General features: G+C 43.7%; 1 protein-coding gene across 1 annotated transcript in view; it reads right to left on the bottom strand.

Moving 5' to 3' along the window:
* Positions 1-6,441, bottom strand: part of PDS5B (PDS5 cohesin associated factor B) — a 67,641-nt gene extending 61,200 nt beyond the window's left edge. Inside the window, exon 1 of the mRNA XM_035115198.2 lies at positions 6,310-6,441. The gene's annotated coding sequence lies outside the window, so the exon portion shown is untranslated. The remainder of the gene's footprint in view (positions 1-6,309) is intronic.
* Positions 6,442-14,487: the final 8,046 nt, after the last annotated feature.

Consider the following 14,487-nt stretch of genomic DNA (forward strand, 5'->3'; position numbering starts at 1 on the left):
ATTTATTTTATATATACCATCCAACTGTCGGTCAATGAGCTGACCAAAAAAATGCATTTAGTACTTATTTAGCTGGAATTTCTACATATAACAATTCTGTTGATAAGTTTGTTTCCTTTATTATGGTGGGACTGAACTTCCAACGCATGGGCTAGCTAGATTATAGTCAACAGGGGTAGGATTAGCTACAGCTTCCATCCGCAGCCAGGATGGCCAATGGTCAGGAATGATGGGAATTGTTGTCCAACATCTAGAAGCTACCCCAGTGCCCACCCTAGTGCAACCAAATACTGCTTTGAGCAAAGATCTTCCTTGGCAGCTCATCTGGAGTTGAAGCCAGGCTGCACAGTAATCTAGGGAAAAACCAGGAGTACACTTTAACCATTCAATTTTGTGGGGGTGAAAGCACCCCCCTGACTCACAATTTTCACTGTGCAATTCACAATAAGCAGGTCTAAAAAGTAGTCCTTCTAGGACACTAACTGTCACCCACACAGCATCTCCAAACTTCAGCACTTACCACTTACCATTTTTTCTACTGGAAACAAAAGAAAATCTGTAGCACACAATGCTCCCAAAATGAATCACATTTTGCCATTAGGGTGTATTTACTATCCTAGTCACTGTTATCATTTTTTCATAGAAAAATGGCCAGGGACGCATCACCAAAGAACACTGAGATCAAACAAGTTTGCAGTTACATGACAACGGATTAACCAAATTTGCAATCACTACTCCAAGGACCCACTGTTGCAGCACAGATCTTTGACATCTTTCTGCAGGGCCTGCAAGATGGAGCTGTTCCACCTAGCCTTCGGCTTAGACTCACTCTGACCCCTTATATGGGATCTGGTATATAAATTTTCCCTCAGCTTTTTTGCTGGCCCATGTAGGACCAGCATGGATACCGGTAGCTGGCTTGGGTGAATATCTGATGTTTCCTCCCTTTATGGTCTTGATTTATGGGCTACTACTAAAATGAGGCTGCATTTTAAGCCGTATTTTAAGCCGTATTTAAATTAACTTTGTTTGCTTGTTTGTTGTTGTTTTTCTATTACGTTTTATTGTAATTCATATTTGGTGTTAGCCGCCCTGAGCCCAGCCCTGGTCAGGGGGAGTGGGGTATAAATAAAAATTATTTATTATTATTATTTAGAATGACACAACTTTGGCAGAGGGTATTTTCATTTGTTTTACAGACACATGTGGCCCAATCACCTTCTAAATCCGGCCCGCAGACAGTCCGGGAATCAGCATGTTTTTACATGAATAGAATGTGTCCTTTTATTTAAAATGCATCTCTGGGTTATTTGTGGGGCATAGGAATTCATTCATATATTTTTTTCAAAATATAGTCCAGCCCCCCCACAAGGTCTGAGGGACAGTGGACCGCCCCCCTGCTGAAAAAGTTTGCTGACCCCTGTGTTTGAGTATTGTCAAACACACTTCTTACACCACAGACAAAAATATTTTCTGGGGTTGCATTTCTACCCTCCATTGAAAATCTCATTGGAGTAGACAATACACCTCCAAAAACTTACTGTGGTTGTTTTCCCCTGACATTGGGACAGTGCTTTTTTTTCCTAGAAAAAGAGTTGCAGGATCTCCATCCCTACCTTACAATTCCTGATTTATTTAACGTGCAGAGCAACAATACTGTCAACATAGGTTTACTTGGTTCTCTCAATAATTTTTATGTTACGTATTCTTTCAGTTTCAGGTGCTACAAGTCACCTGTTTTGGCTCTCTTATCATCAGGATATAGACATCTATGTTTCTTTACTCTTTGTTTCTACATATTTTTGCAGACATTACATTTAATCTTCACATTGAGATCTCGGTTTGAATGTACTGATTTCAGCTTCTATCTATCCACCAGTGCTTTGAGAAAATAAATTGTCCCCGTTTCCTTAACCTGATCAGCTTCACATTAGAAGGAGCACCAGTAAATGAGTTATATATGCTCCCTCCCCCAAAGCATCCCTAGTTATTTAATAATTTAAATTATTTAATCTAACACCAGCATTACATTCATGCATTGAGACTTCACAGCTTTGCCGGTCTCACTATAAGAATCTGGTCTTAACCCATGTAGCAATCTAGATTTGGCTTCCTGGACTTCCCAACTAAATAATCAGCCTTCTCTAGTAGCCTAACTAGTCATTTTATGATATCGGAAACAGTCACACCAGACAGGAAGGTAACATCATGCAATCATGCTACCCATCACAAATCTATCTATGTCTCTAAGGTTACTACATGGATCCTACACTCTCTATTATGGGGAATGTGGAGCTCTAAGCCAGGCATCCCCAAACTGCGGCCCTCCAGATATTTTGGCCTACAACTCCCATGATCCCTAGCTAATAGGACCAGTGGTTGGGGAAGATGGGAATTGTAGTCCAAAACATCTGGAGGGCCGAAGTTTGGGGATGCCTGCTCTAAGCCATTGCAAGAACTCTATCATCATTAGAGAAATGGTGAGGTTATAGCAAACACAACATGGAACACTTTCTGATCCACTTTCCTCCTCTGTTTGGATTCTGCCAATGTTTTCTTCAATAGAATAAATGGGCAAGAACTCTTGAAAGTGCTATATTCCAATGTGTTTGCCATCAGTTGAAAATTCAGTCATATATTTTCTCTATTTTGAATATTAGACTACCACCAAACTATATTTTATTAGAAACTCTTTTATAATGGCAAAGCAATGAAGCACAAGGTTGTGCTCCAAGAATGTAAGAAGTGCCAGATAATACCGTAGAAGAAAAAACCAAATTCCTCAAGCAACACTATTCCTAAACATTTAAGAACACTAAGAGATATAGTCATACCTCTGGTTATGTTCGCTGCGGGTTGCGTACATCACGGGATACCAACGCGCCGAACCTGGAAGTACCGGAACGGGTTACTTCCATTCCAGGTTCAGCGATTCGTGCATGCGCAGAAGTGCCGAATCGCGCGAGCATGCGCAGATTCGGCGCTTCAGGTTGCGCACTGCTCTGGTTGCGAACGGGACTCTGGAATGGATCCCGTTCGCATCCAGAGGTACCACTGTATTCTGAACATTATTCTTAAAAGCTTCAGCAGGAAAGGATTTCTTATTTTAGCTTGAATCTCTTTAACAGGACACACTACTCAATTCATGGCAAGACTCTCCATAGGTGAATTTTCTACATTTACACAGTATTCAGGAATTTACAGTCGTACCTCGGGTTACGACCACCTCGGGTTGCGAACAATTCGGGTTACGTACTCTGCAAACCCGAAAGTATTTTTCGGCGCACGTACGTTCCGCGCATGCGCATGCACGGCGTGCGCGCTTTGTGCATGTGCAAAATGGTGCTTCAGTTTACAACCTTTTCGGGTTACGAACTGCGATCCGGAACGGATCGCGTTCGTAACCCGAGGTACTACTGTACAGTCCAATCCTAGACATGTCTACTCAGAAGCCCCATTTACTTCTTATGGTTACTTCCAATAAGTGAGTGTGTAATTACAGCCTTAGATAGTGCTACAACTCTTACAAATGTAAACATTTACATTGACTTAAGGATGCAAGCTGATTACATTATTACCTGGCACTAACAAGAAAAGTATCCATTGAAACGATCTCCAGCATTTTGATTCTGTAGTAGACTGTACAGTATGTGACCTTGCAAACAGTGAAGTCCAATACAGTCACTCCCTCTAACTACATTCCTCCCTTGCCCCTAACAGTAAAAGCAGTACATAAAAGCAGTTAAAAGGTATGGGAGAATTAAAAGAGAGTTGCCTTTCCTAAGGGGACATTTGAAGTAGGCAACAAGTTAACTTCCTAAGGAGAACATACCACAACTAAGAACCACAACCAAGGTTTTCCCCCTCTCAGGGGGGAATGAAGGACAGCTTCATTCACAAACTTCCTAGTGACAGTATGGACACTCAGCACAGCACACAAATAAGAAGTTCCACCTATGAGTCCCCTTCATTCTTCCTGCTAGGTAAATACAACAATCATTGCTATACAGTAATCATATTTGCCATATCCACACACCCCAACTAGGTAGTGGAGGGGAAGAAAGGTAGTGAAGGAGCGTCTCCAACCCCATCGTTCTGCCTGGACACTGAGGTACAGCGCCGAGGGCCTTCTGGGGGTTCCCTCACTGCGAGAAGCAAAACTACAGGGAACCAGGCAGAGGGCCTTCTTGGTAGTGGCACCCGCCTTGTGGAACGCCCTCTCATCAGATATCAAAGAAATAAACAACTACGGTACCTGACATTTAGAAGACATCTGAAAGCAACCCTGTTTAGGGAATTTTTAAATGTGTGACATTTTAATGTATTTTTAATCTTTGTTGGAAGCTGCCTAGAGTGGCTGGGGAGACCCAGCCAGATGGGCAGGGTACAAATAATAAATTATTATTATCATCATCAAAGCGTGATTTCAGAAAGTGGTTACTAGACAAAGATCACCAGGCAGTTCACTATTTGCAAGTCTACTATATACAGATTTATGACCAATTTAAAATAATGAAAAAAAGAAACATTTTGGAATTGTTTCTTAATTAAAAGATACCAATACTGCATATGAATTTGAATAGTCAGCCTCAAATACTTAAGCATGGGATTTACGTTTTTCCTGAAGTAATAGATTTCACAGCTAGCTGCCAATGAATACTATTTAAAGACATTACACCCGTTCAGAATAGTACACCGAACACATGCAAAGTGGGATTGCTGCAATAAGCTCCACCCCTGAGTTCCACGTGTAGACTGTACCTTATGCACAATGCCGGTGTGTGTACAAAACACAAGTCCTAGATTGCATATGTACAGAGCCCACTCTCTGTGTATAAGGCACAATCTACTCAAGAAGGAAAACCAAACTACCAGAACCTTTTCGGCAGACATCTGCACAGGGCTAACACTATCCCTCACAATGCAATAGCAAACAGAACTACCCATTGTAGCGTTTGACAAAATATTATTAACACACCTAGAACCAAAAACGCATTAAATCCAAGTTAATGAACAACATGACCATGCAAGACATACTTCACACTGCAGTTATAGGTCTCCACAAGAAATCATTGCAAAGTGAAAATATCGTGCACCTGCGAATTCCTTTACTTTTAACAGTAATATATATATATATGTACAGTATATCACTGCAGGAGCTGTACTAGCCATCTTGTTGATCTGAGGCTATGCCCACCCCTGATCTGTTTTTTCTCCATCAACCATGAAAGGAGCAGAGCTGCAGAGAGAGAAGCATCTTTATTTACTACATTGCAAGGCTGAAATTTCAGGTTCGGGATCCGTGGATCAGAGAAACTCTCTTTCAAAAAGTAAAGGCTATCCGAGAGCGACCTATCACAACGATGGCAACTCACTGGCAGAAGGAAAAAGTGCGAGAGGCCTCTATTCAATATATGAATCAACGAGTGGAAGGCAAACTAGCACGATTTGGACATGTTATATTCGAGGCAAGCAGCGCCCACTCCACTTCCTCCGTAAAGGAGGGAGAGAGAGAGAAAGAGAGAGAAAGCGACACGCCTCCAATGCACGGCAAGTTAAGAGAGCATAAAAGGAGGTGGGGGAATGAGCCTGGAGTCCCTTTTCCCCCTTCCCTCCACCGCCATCCTTACCAGGCCCCAGCCAATGGCAGCAGGAAGGGGCTGAGCTGGGGCAGGGTGCCTCTGCGAGGAGGAGGAGGTGGGGGGACTAGGCCAACTAGTGAAGCCAAAGCACAAGGCTGCTCCGGGGCTCTAGGAGCCGCTCAAGTCTTGCAAGGAAAAAGCGGCTCTATTGGGGCGGGTGGGGAAAGGGCAGCCGCGCCACATTTGAGGTGCAAAAGCCTTCTGCCGCCTGCAGCTGCTGTCTCTCTCCCAGAGACAAGGATTGTGGAAAGGGGGACCCGGGCAGGGGAAGAATGGGGCGGGGGAAGGGCAGGCGGAAAAAAATAAAAATAAAATGTGTCCATTAAAGCGGGATGTGGAAGGCTCCTCAGCAGACAAGGTCACCCGCCACCACACTGCTCATCCTCCCGCCACCCCCCCCCCAAAAAACCACACACACACAGACCCACAATCGCCCCACGGAGGAAAGGGCGGCAAGTTCAATATGCAGAGAACGGCCGAGGCGAAGGAGGGATGGCGGCACCGGGGGGGGGAGCTGGAAGAAGAGCCATGGGGGGCAAGCAGTCCCCTTCCCCACCCCCAGCCCCAATCGCCTCCTCGGTTTGCCGCCTGCCTCAATCGCCGAAGGGCCGGCGGTGGCGCGAAACGGGCTTCCTCCCCGCCTAGAGAAAGAGGGCGCTGCGCTTACCTTCCCAGGGGCCGCCGCTGCTTCTCGTGAAGCGGGTAAGACGAGGCAGAGCGAGCTCGTCCGCTCCGCTCTCTCTGGCCCCGCCGCGCTAGGCTCGGGGAGCCGCCGCTGCCGCCGCCGCTCGGCACCGCAGCCAATCGCCGCGCGCCCGCCTCCCTCCCTCCCTTCCGCAGCTCGCCGCGGTGCGTCTCTCCCCCCTCCCCACTCGTCGGCTTCAAAATGGCGCCAACTCGTCTCCGGCGGCTGCTTCTCTCGGACGGACCCCGCCACCGAGCGGCAGGGAGAGGCCGGAGCCAAAGTGAGGCAGGAGCGACCCCTGCAGACACCGGGAAGGAAGTGGCGCTGGGGTTGGGAGACGGAGAGAGGAGGTGAAAGGGGGGATAGCAACACGGAACAGCCGTCCCAGAGACTGCGGGGTGCGTGGGGGCAACTCTTTCCCGCCTCCCGAGGCACAGCGCGCCGGCGGATTCCACGGTCGCCTAAATAAATTGGGAAGGAGCCACAGAGGCATGAAACTTCGGATGCACTCCGCAAAGCACCCTCGAGCCTGACCCTGCTGTTTGCAATCGTGCATGCCTGGAGGTCTCGCTCGCAGCCCCGCATTCTTTTTTGTGCACGGTGGCCAATGCATGAGATCTCATGCGGTGCAGATTGGGCCCCGTTGAGTTCCATGGGATTTAGTCGCAGGTAAGTGCGGGACTGCAGCTTAAGGAAGTTAGCAGTATTTAGTCTCTGAAGGAGCAGGTATGTAGCTCGGGGATACTTCTGGATCCCTTGTTGTCCCTTGAGGCTCATGTGGTGCGCAGTGTCTTCCATCAGTGTCTTCAGCTGGTGTCCCAGCTGTGCGCCTAGTTGCACAGGAATAGCCTAACTGCTGGTGTCTATGCTCTGGTCACCTCTAGGTTAGATTACTGCAATGTGTTATATGTAGGGCTGCCCCTGAAGACAGTTTGGAACCTTCAGCTGGTGCAGAATTCAGCAGCCAGGTTGCTCACCAGAGCATGATGGTTTGGACATATTACATTGATCCTCGCCCGATTCCACAGGCTGACAACTAGTTTTTGGCCCCAATTCAAAGTGCTGGATTTGACCTATAAAGCCTATAAAACGGCTCGGGACCACAATACCTCAAGGACTGATTCGCTCCATAGAAACCTACTCGGACCCTGAGATCAGCAGCTGAAGCCCTTCTTCATGTTCCTCCTCCACAAGAGGTCTAGAGGGTGGCAACACAGTGGCTTCCGGCTTGTGGAATGCTCTTCCCAGGGAGACTCAACCAGTGTGCCTACATTATATATTTTTAAGCACCAGGCAAAAATGTTTCTCATTAACCAGGCCTCTGGCTGATTAACATTCTACATCCTTTAAAATGTGTTTGTGGGAGCAGGGTCTATGGTTTGTTTTGTTTTATTATGTATTTTGTGTTCTTATTTTGTATTTTTATGTTGTGAATTGCCCAGTTATATTTGAATGAAAGGCAGTGTACAAATTTAACAAACAACAACAACAACAACAATAATAATATGGAGTTACAGGTAGGTAGCCGTGTTGGTCTGAGTCGAAGCAAAATAAAAAAATTCCTTCAGTAGCACCTTAAAGACCAACTAAGTTTATATTTTGGTATGAGCTTTCGTGTGCATGCACACTTCTTCAGATACACACGTGCATGCACACGAAAGCTCATACCAAAATATAAACTTAGTTGGTCTTTAAGGTGCTACTGAAGGAATTTTTTTAATAATATGGAGTGTTAGGGGAGGGGTAGTACCTCAGGTGGGGGACATGTCATGCTCCTCCTGTGGTAGTTCGTCTATCTCTGGCCCCCACCCTGCACTCAGCTCTATTAAAAAAACAACTTTTAATGGTGTTTATATTTCCTTGGATACATATTTTAAATATATTTAATTAGTATATTAATTGTTAAATTCCATTTTGACTGGTTTAATGTTTATGTAAAAATTATGCTGAAATTATGAGTTTGACCAAACTGCGGGAGGCAGTGCAAGACAGGAGTGCCTGGCGTGCTATGGTCCATGGGGTCACGAAGAGTCGGACACGACTAAACGACTAAACAAATGCTGAAATTCTGGTTTTTACTACACTCAGCTCTTAGCTGTGGCTCCTAAAAAGCATGAGACTGCAAGCACACCCTGGGAATGGCTTCAATTGGCCAGCTAAACCAGGTAATGGCAGCCGAGGGGTCTCAAACCCTCGGTAAGTTAGGGACTTCCCCTGCATACAAAGACAGGCTCTGGCAGATTGAGCAGATGAGACCAATAGTGGGTCTAATGGTCAAGAATGCGGTTTTGGCGCATGCTGTAGAGGGAAGTGAGGGGCAGGTGGGTCTTGTCAACATAGGAAGCTATCCCATCTAGGAGAAGGAAAACTCTGATCTTAAACCTCCACTGCCTTGTGAGACATCTTTGGGAGAAGAAAAGGCTTAGAAGTAAACCCTACACCAGTGATGGCCAAACTTGGCCCTCCAACTGTTTTGGGACTACAATTCCCATCATCCCTAACCACTGGTCCTGTTAGCTAGGGATGATGGGAGTTATAGACCCAAAACAGCTGGGTCAAATATTAAAATTTACAGGTAGGTAGCCGTGTTGGTCTGACGCAGTCAAAATAAAAATAAAAAATCTTTCCAGTAGCACCTTAGAGACCAACTAAGTTTGTCATAGGTATGAGCTTTCGTGTGCATCAGGTTGCTTGACACAAATAAACCACCCTACTAACCCAGCTTTTAAAAACCAGCTGCTTATGCTCCATTGCAACAAGTAGTAAGTACAGTAACTGTAATAGTTAAATTGAAACTCAGCACAGATATTGAAACAAAGTGACCATAATCAGTAAGTAAAAGTTGGTCTTAATCACAAAAACAACCTTGGTCACCCTGGTTGATTACCTTTATCCACAGAAGGATGGGGAGTGTGACCTCGCCGCTGCTTCTCAATATCAGTGGCTTTCAATATCATTGACTGCTGTGTCCTTCTGTTAGTTGATCCCATGGCTTTTGGTCTGTAGGGTATTGCAGACTTCCATTCTGTCTCCTATGCTATTTAGTAGACACTGAAATAGCATAGATACACAGTAATAGATATAAAATGGTTGGGAGCTATCTTCCAGGGATTTGGATCATGGTGTCATCAGTATGCTTATGGCATACTGATTTCTCTCTGTCTAAATTAGGAGTGAAGGTTTAGAGGTGAAACAGGAATGCACTGCCCCATTCTACTGCAGTCACTGTGCCACCCCACAAACTCCATTATCTGTGTTGTCTGGTGACATCAGCTTCTGATGAAACCCACCCCCCACCCCTAAGATTTCCACAAGATCTCACTGGAAACCAGGGCCGCTTCTCCGCTGGCAAAAATACACCTGATCAATTATTATTATTTTGCAATGAACTTGCAGCCTTACACACGTTTCAAGTATTACAATGTAATTCCTTCTCGTAACTTACAATGGTTTTAGCACTTTTAATTTATGATACCCTCGTCCTAAACACACTGGCTTGGAAATAAGAGCCATTGTTTTGGGAAAAACATAGAAACACCATAGAATGGCTGCCATAAAATAGCACAGCCGAATTTGGAACATGGAGGGCTGATCACACATTATTATACATTATTATATCTCATTTGATACAGGGCAGTTTTGCCAACTCATCTGTCCTATTGTTTCATTACTTTTGATAATTTCTTATATCACACACACCCAATAAAAGTGCAGGCTGGTCATAAGCATATTAACTTTTTAAAAAGTTTTTTGAGTTTAGTGGGCATTCCCAAAAAAAAATTGTATGGGAATACATCCTTAAGAGCAATGAGCAAGAGCAGGCATCCCCAAACTTTGGCCCTCCAGATGTCTTGGACTACAATTCCCATCTTCCCCAACCACTGGTCCTGTTAGCTAGGGATCATGGGAGTTGTAGGCCAAAACATCTGGAGGGCCAAAGTTTGGGGATGCCTGAGCAAGAGATAGTGACCAGCCCAAGGTGCCCCAGTAGCTTTTCAGCTGAGTAGGAATTCAAACGGTTGGAGAGTTACAGCACCTGCTGTGGCTGTAGAGACCAATACGGGAGAGGCATGTTTTGTTGCAGCTAGGGCAGATTAAGGCATCCGGTGCTGCAGCAGATGCACCATGGCAGGCATCCCCAAACTTTGGCCCTCCAGATGTTTTGGACTACAATTCCCATCTTCCCCGACCACTGGTCCTGTTAGCTAGGGATCATGGGAGTTGTAGGCCAAAACATCTGGAGGGCTGCAGTTTGGGGATGCCTGCACCATGGCATGTCTTCTCTCTGTGCTCCTCCCAGCTTGTTGCTTCATGGGTAGAACAAGAAAAGGGGAAAGAAAGCACCTCAAATGAACAAAATGAAAAAAGGAGAACAGGTAATGGTGAGCTCTAATGAAAAACGCTAAACAGTTCGGAGTAAAACATTCCTCCATCAGGAGCCATGAACAAAAGCAACGTACAACATGAATACAATGGTTTTTAAAAATAGGCCATAAATAACAAAAAAGAATCATATCATAAAATGTTAACATATACATACACTAGTCCAAATAAATAAATAAATCATTAAAACACACGCCCATAACATATTATAAAACTGCATCAAACTCAGAATATTTTTAAAGAGTAACAAAACTCTCTCCTTTTCTACCATTGTTCTAGAACAGATGTGCAGAGTCCCTCTATTTCTAAGTACATACTTTCCTATATCTGCCATTTCCTATATCTGCCATTTGAGGGGCCTGACTTCTTCATTTAATTAATAGCAAAGCCACATACATTCAGTGTGTACATTGGAACATTTTTGGAGCTTTGGATTGGGATAATTTCCTGTTGATATCTGCAGGGAAGACAGTTGCCTGAATAAAATTAACTGGAATAAGAAAGAGTAATCTTATTTCATTTCTAAACAGGTTTGTGCTGATGGGAGTTCTACATAGATATCAATAGCCACTGTAGTCACCCCCAGAACAATATAATACAGTGGAACCTCTACTTACGAATAACTCTACTTACAAATGTTTCTACTTACGAATGGAGCTCCGCCCGCCATCTTGCATGCAGTTTAGATAGAATTTTTTCTACTTATGAATTTTTAGATAGGTTTCTCCCAATGCATTCCTATGGGATTCAACTTACAATTTTTTTTGACTTACGAATGTGCGTTCGGAACGCATTAAATTCGTAAGTAGAGGTACCACTGTATTAATAACAATAGTAATAACTAAAAAGTTATTCAGTCCAATATGTGCCCACCGTGTTCATTGCACAAGTCACATCTCTAAACTCCATACTGGCCCTGCTCATTGCTAGAGTTCAGTGAAGCTACAGCAATCTGAGATGGATTCAGGAAGAGAAGGCAAGCACTGTGCTTCTCTGTTTCAATAAAAGATAAACAAATATTTCAAATGTCTCCTAGAATTTCCTTTGTAATACTGTACTGTACTTTTAACCAGCTTTAATGATGGCAAGTGAAAAATAGTTGCATGTCACTTCCAGCAGATGGGGCAGCTGAAAAATCCCAGTCTCGCTGCTTCTTCAAATAAACAACATTTGAAAACCTTTATATAAATGTTTTGAAGATTGCTGCCTTGCCATAGCAACTGGAATTGACCAAGGGAGAAAACTGGACAATGGAGATTTGAATACATATCAAGTTAAGATGAAACTATGCACAGAAAATTCCTTTAATTAAATCTGAACTTTTACTGCTGCAGTGTAAAAATTTAAATGTATTATAAAATTTGAAATGTGTATTAAATCATTCATTTAAACTGCATACACATAGAGCTAAATTTGCATGTGTCAAGATGAATATAGAACTAAAGAAAGTGCTTAAACTATTTGAAGCTAATTATGCTACAGGCAGCTTTTGGGGTGTACCCACCCTGAGCATGGCACTTTTTGTCTGGTTTCATGGGGCTGTGTGGGATAAGGATGCACGATTATGTCTTCTGGCAGGCAGAGGACTGAATTTGATCAGAAGTTTTGGATCCATTCTGCCTCTATTTTTATTTGGAATATATGTACAGAACTCTGGTCTCCATTTCATTTGTTCTTGGAAGCTGAACACTCCAGATGACAGTCCTGGGCATGCTCAGTGGTCTAATAACTATCTGTCCCCTTCTGTGTAGTAGTAGTAGTAGATTTTATTATTTATATACCCCCCCTCATCACCTTGCTGGGTTTCATCACTTTGAAGAGCAGAAGTGTGGTTGTATTACCATTGTGTTACCCAAATGGAAGTGGCAATATGTGCTAGTGCTGGTGCCTTTTAGGCATCCATTTGTATCAAGCCACCTGCTATTAGATATTACCATCAGATTTCTGTTTCCACATCAGTTGGCCATTTCCCAAAGCTACCTACAAAACGTCTGTACTACTATTTTGCTCCTTAGATATTTCTAAAGAAGCTACTTTACTTCAAAGTTATTTTTAATACAGTACACAATTTATTTCCCATAACCTAGAGAACTATTCAGTTACAACATACAAGGTACTATTCTTACAGCAGCTGTAGCCATATCATTTGGGAAATGTATTTTACTATTCTTGCTGAGGAAAATGACTCATTAGTGCATTACCAAGGCTCCCGTAATCAGGGAAATTGGGTATTAGCAAACTCCCAAAATGAAAGGCATCCGAGGCAGAAAATGATTGTTTTAATAATAGAAGGCTTTTGATAGATTCTGTGTCTAATTACTGGATTGAAAGGTGCAAACAAGGAAACGAAAGCATGCTGTCCAGGAAGAGAATCCTATTGAACTAAGACTTCTGGGTAAAGATATTAGGCCCCTTTTGGAAGTACTGTAGAGCCACATCTTCCTTTCTATAACTTAAATATTATTTAGATGGGGATTTTTCACCTGTGGCAGAAATAACCAAGTTACAAAAGTCAGATCTACTCTAGAACGTCAGTGACCACCACTGTTGTTTATTTTGAAAAATCAGAACAATTATTTGGAATATAAACATTAACACCCTATTTTAATATAGTTGAGAATTTATTTTTATACTCAGTATTTTGAGCAACTAGACAATATTCCTTCCTCATCACAGCACACCTTATATACAGAAGCAAACCCTGCTGGATTCAATGGGACCTTTCTTCCTTGGCAAGGGACTAGGTTTAAATCAAATTGCTTTTAACCATCAGTCTTCACTTCCATAAGAATGTCCTTTCGGTAGATAATGAAAAGCTGCCCTCACATCCTTAAGATCAAAGTGCACAATTTCCGGATGGGTTTGTGCCATTCCCCCCCACACACCCCAAACAGCAATGGCACAAGGTATGGAAATGGAAGAGTAAGAAAAGGTCCAGCAGCTGATATAACTGATCCTTGAAGGTATAGGGGTCCTGTCAGTAAGTAAGTATAAATAAATGATAAATAAATCATAACCTTGGCAACCTAGAGCTTAAACACTGACAGTTCTAGACAGGGCAGGTCCATGGGTGTAGCCAGGATTTATTTTAGGGGGGCAGGCTCTATGTCGGGGGGGGGGCAGAACCGAATTATCTGCAATGCAATTGGTCAGCAAGTTATATATTTTTATTTATTTACTTGATTGGGGGGGCAGTTGCCCCTCTGCGCCCCCCTGACTACACCCATGAGCAAGCCCACCCATGAGGCAAGATGAGCGAAGAGATTTCAGCAGCAGGATCCACGGAGGCTGCAGAACCCAATGCAGAACTTTATGCTCACCCCGCTTGTCCCTGATGTAGATCTTCACTCGCCCCTTCTTCCCCGGCAAGGTGTGTGTGTGTGTCATTTTGTGCTTCGCCTCAGGTGCCCCAAATGCTTCCAGGTGCAGCATAACACTTACAGTATTTAAAAACAAGCGAATGAAGATGCGAGCACAGTCCTGCGCATGTATACTGAGACCTCCTTGGTATGTATATTCAATAAATAATAATAATAAATAATACTCTGGCGGAAGCTCCATTTGACTCAATCCCATGTAGGTGTGCCTACTACGACTGCTTCTTCAGTCGCACAGGGCTGGATGTACCGCAGATAACAGTATCCATAGTTGGCAGCCGCCACCACACATCAGCACCAAAGCTCAATAAAGGACTTCAGGACAGTGAAAGAATTTCTCCTCGCTTCCCATATTCCCAGACGCAGCTCTCCCCAATTGAAATTGGCCCCGTGAGAGAGC

Source organism: Zootoca vivipara, chromosome 4 (genome assembly GCF_963506605.1).
Source record: "Zootoca vivipara chromosome 4, rZooViv1.1, whole genome shotgun sequence".
NCBI classification, from domain to species: Eukaryota; Metazoa; Chordata; class Lepidosauria; order Squamata; family Lacertidae; genus Zootoca; species Zootoca vivipara.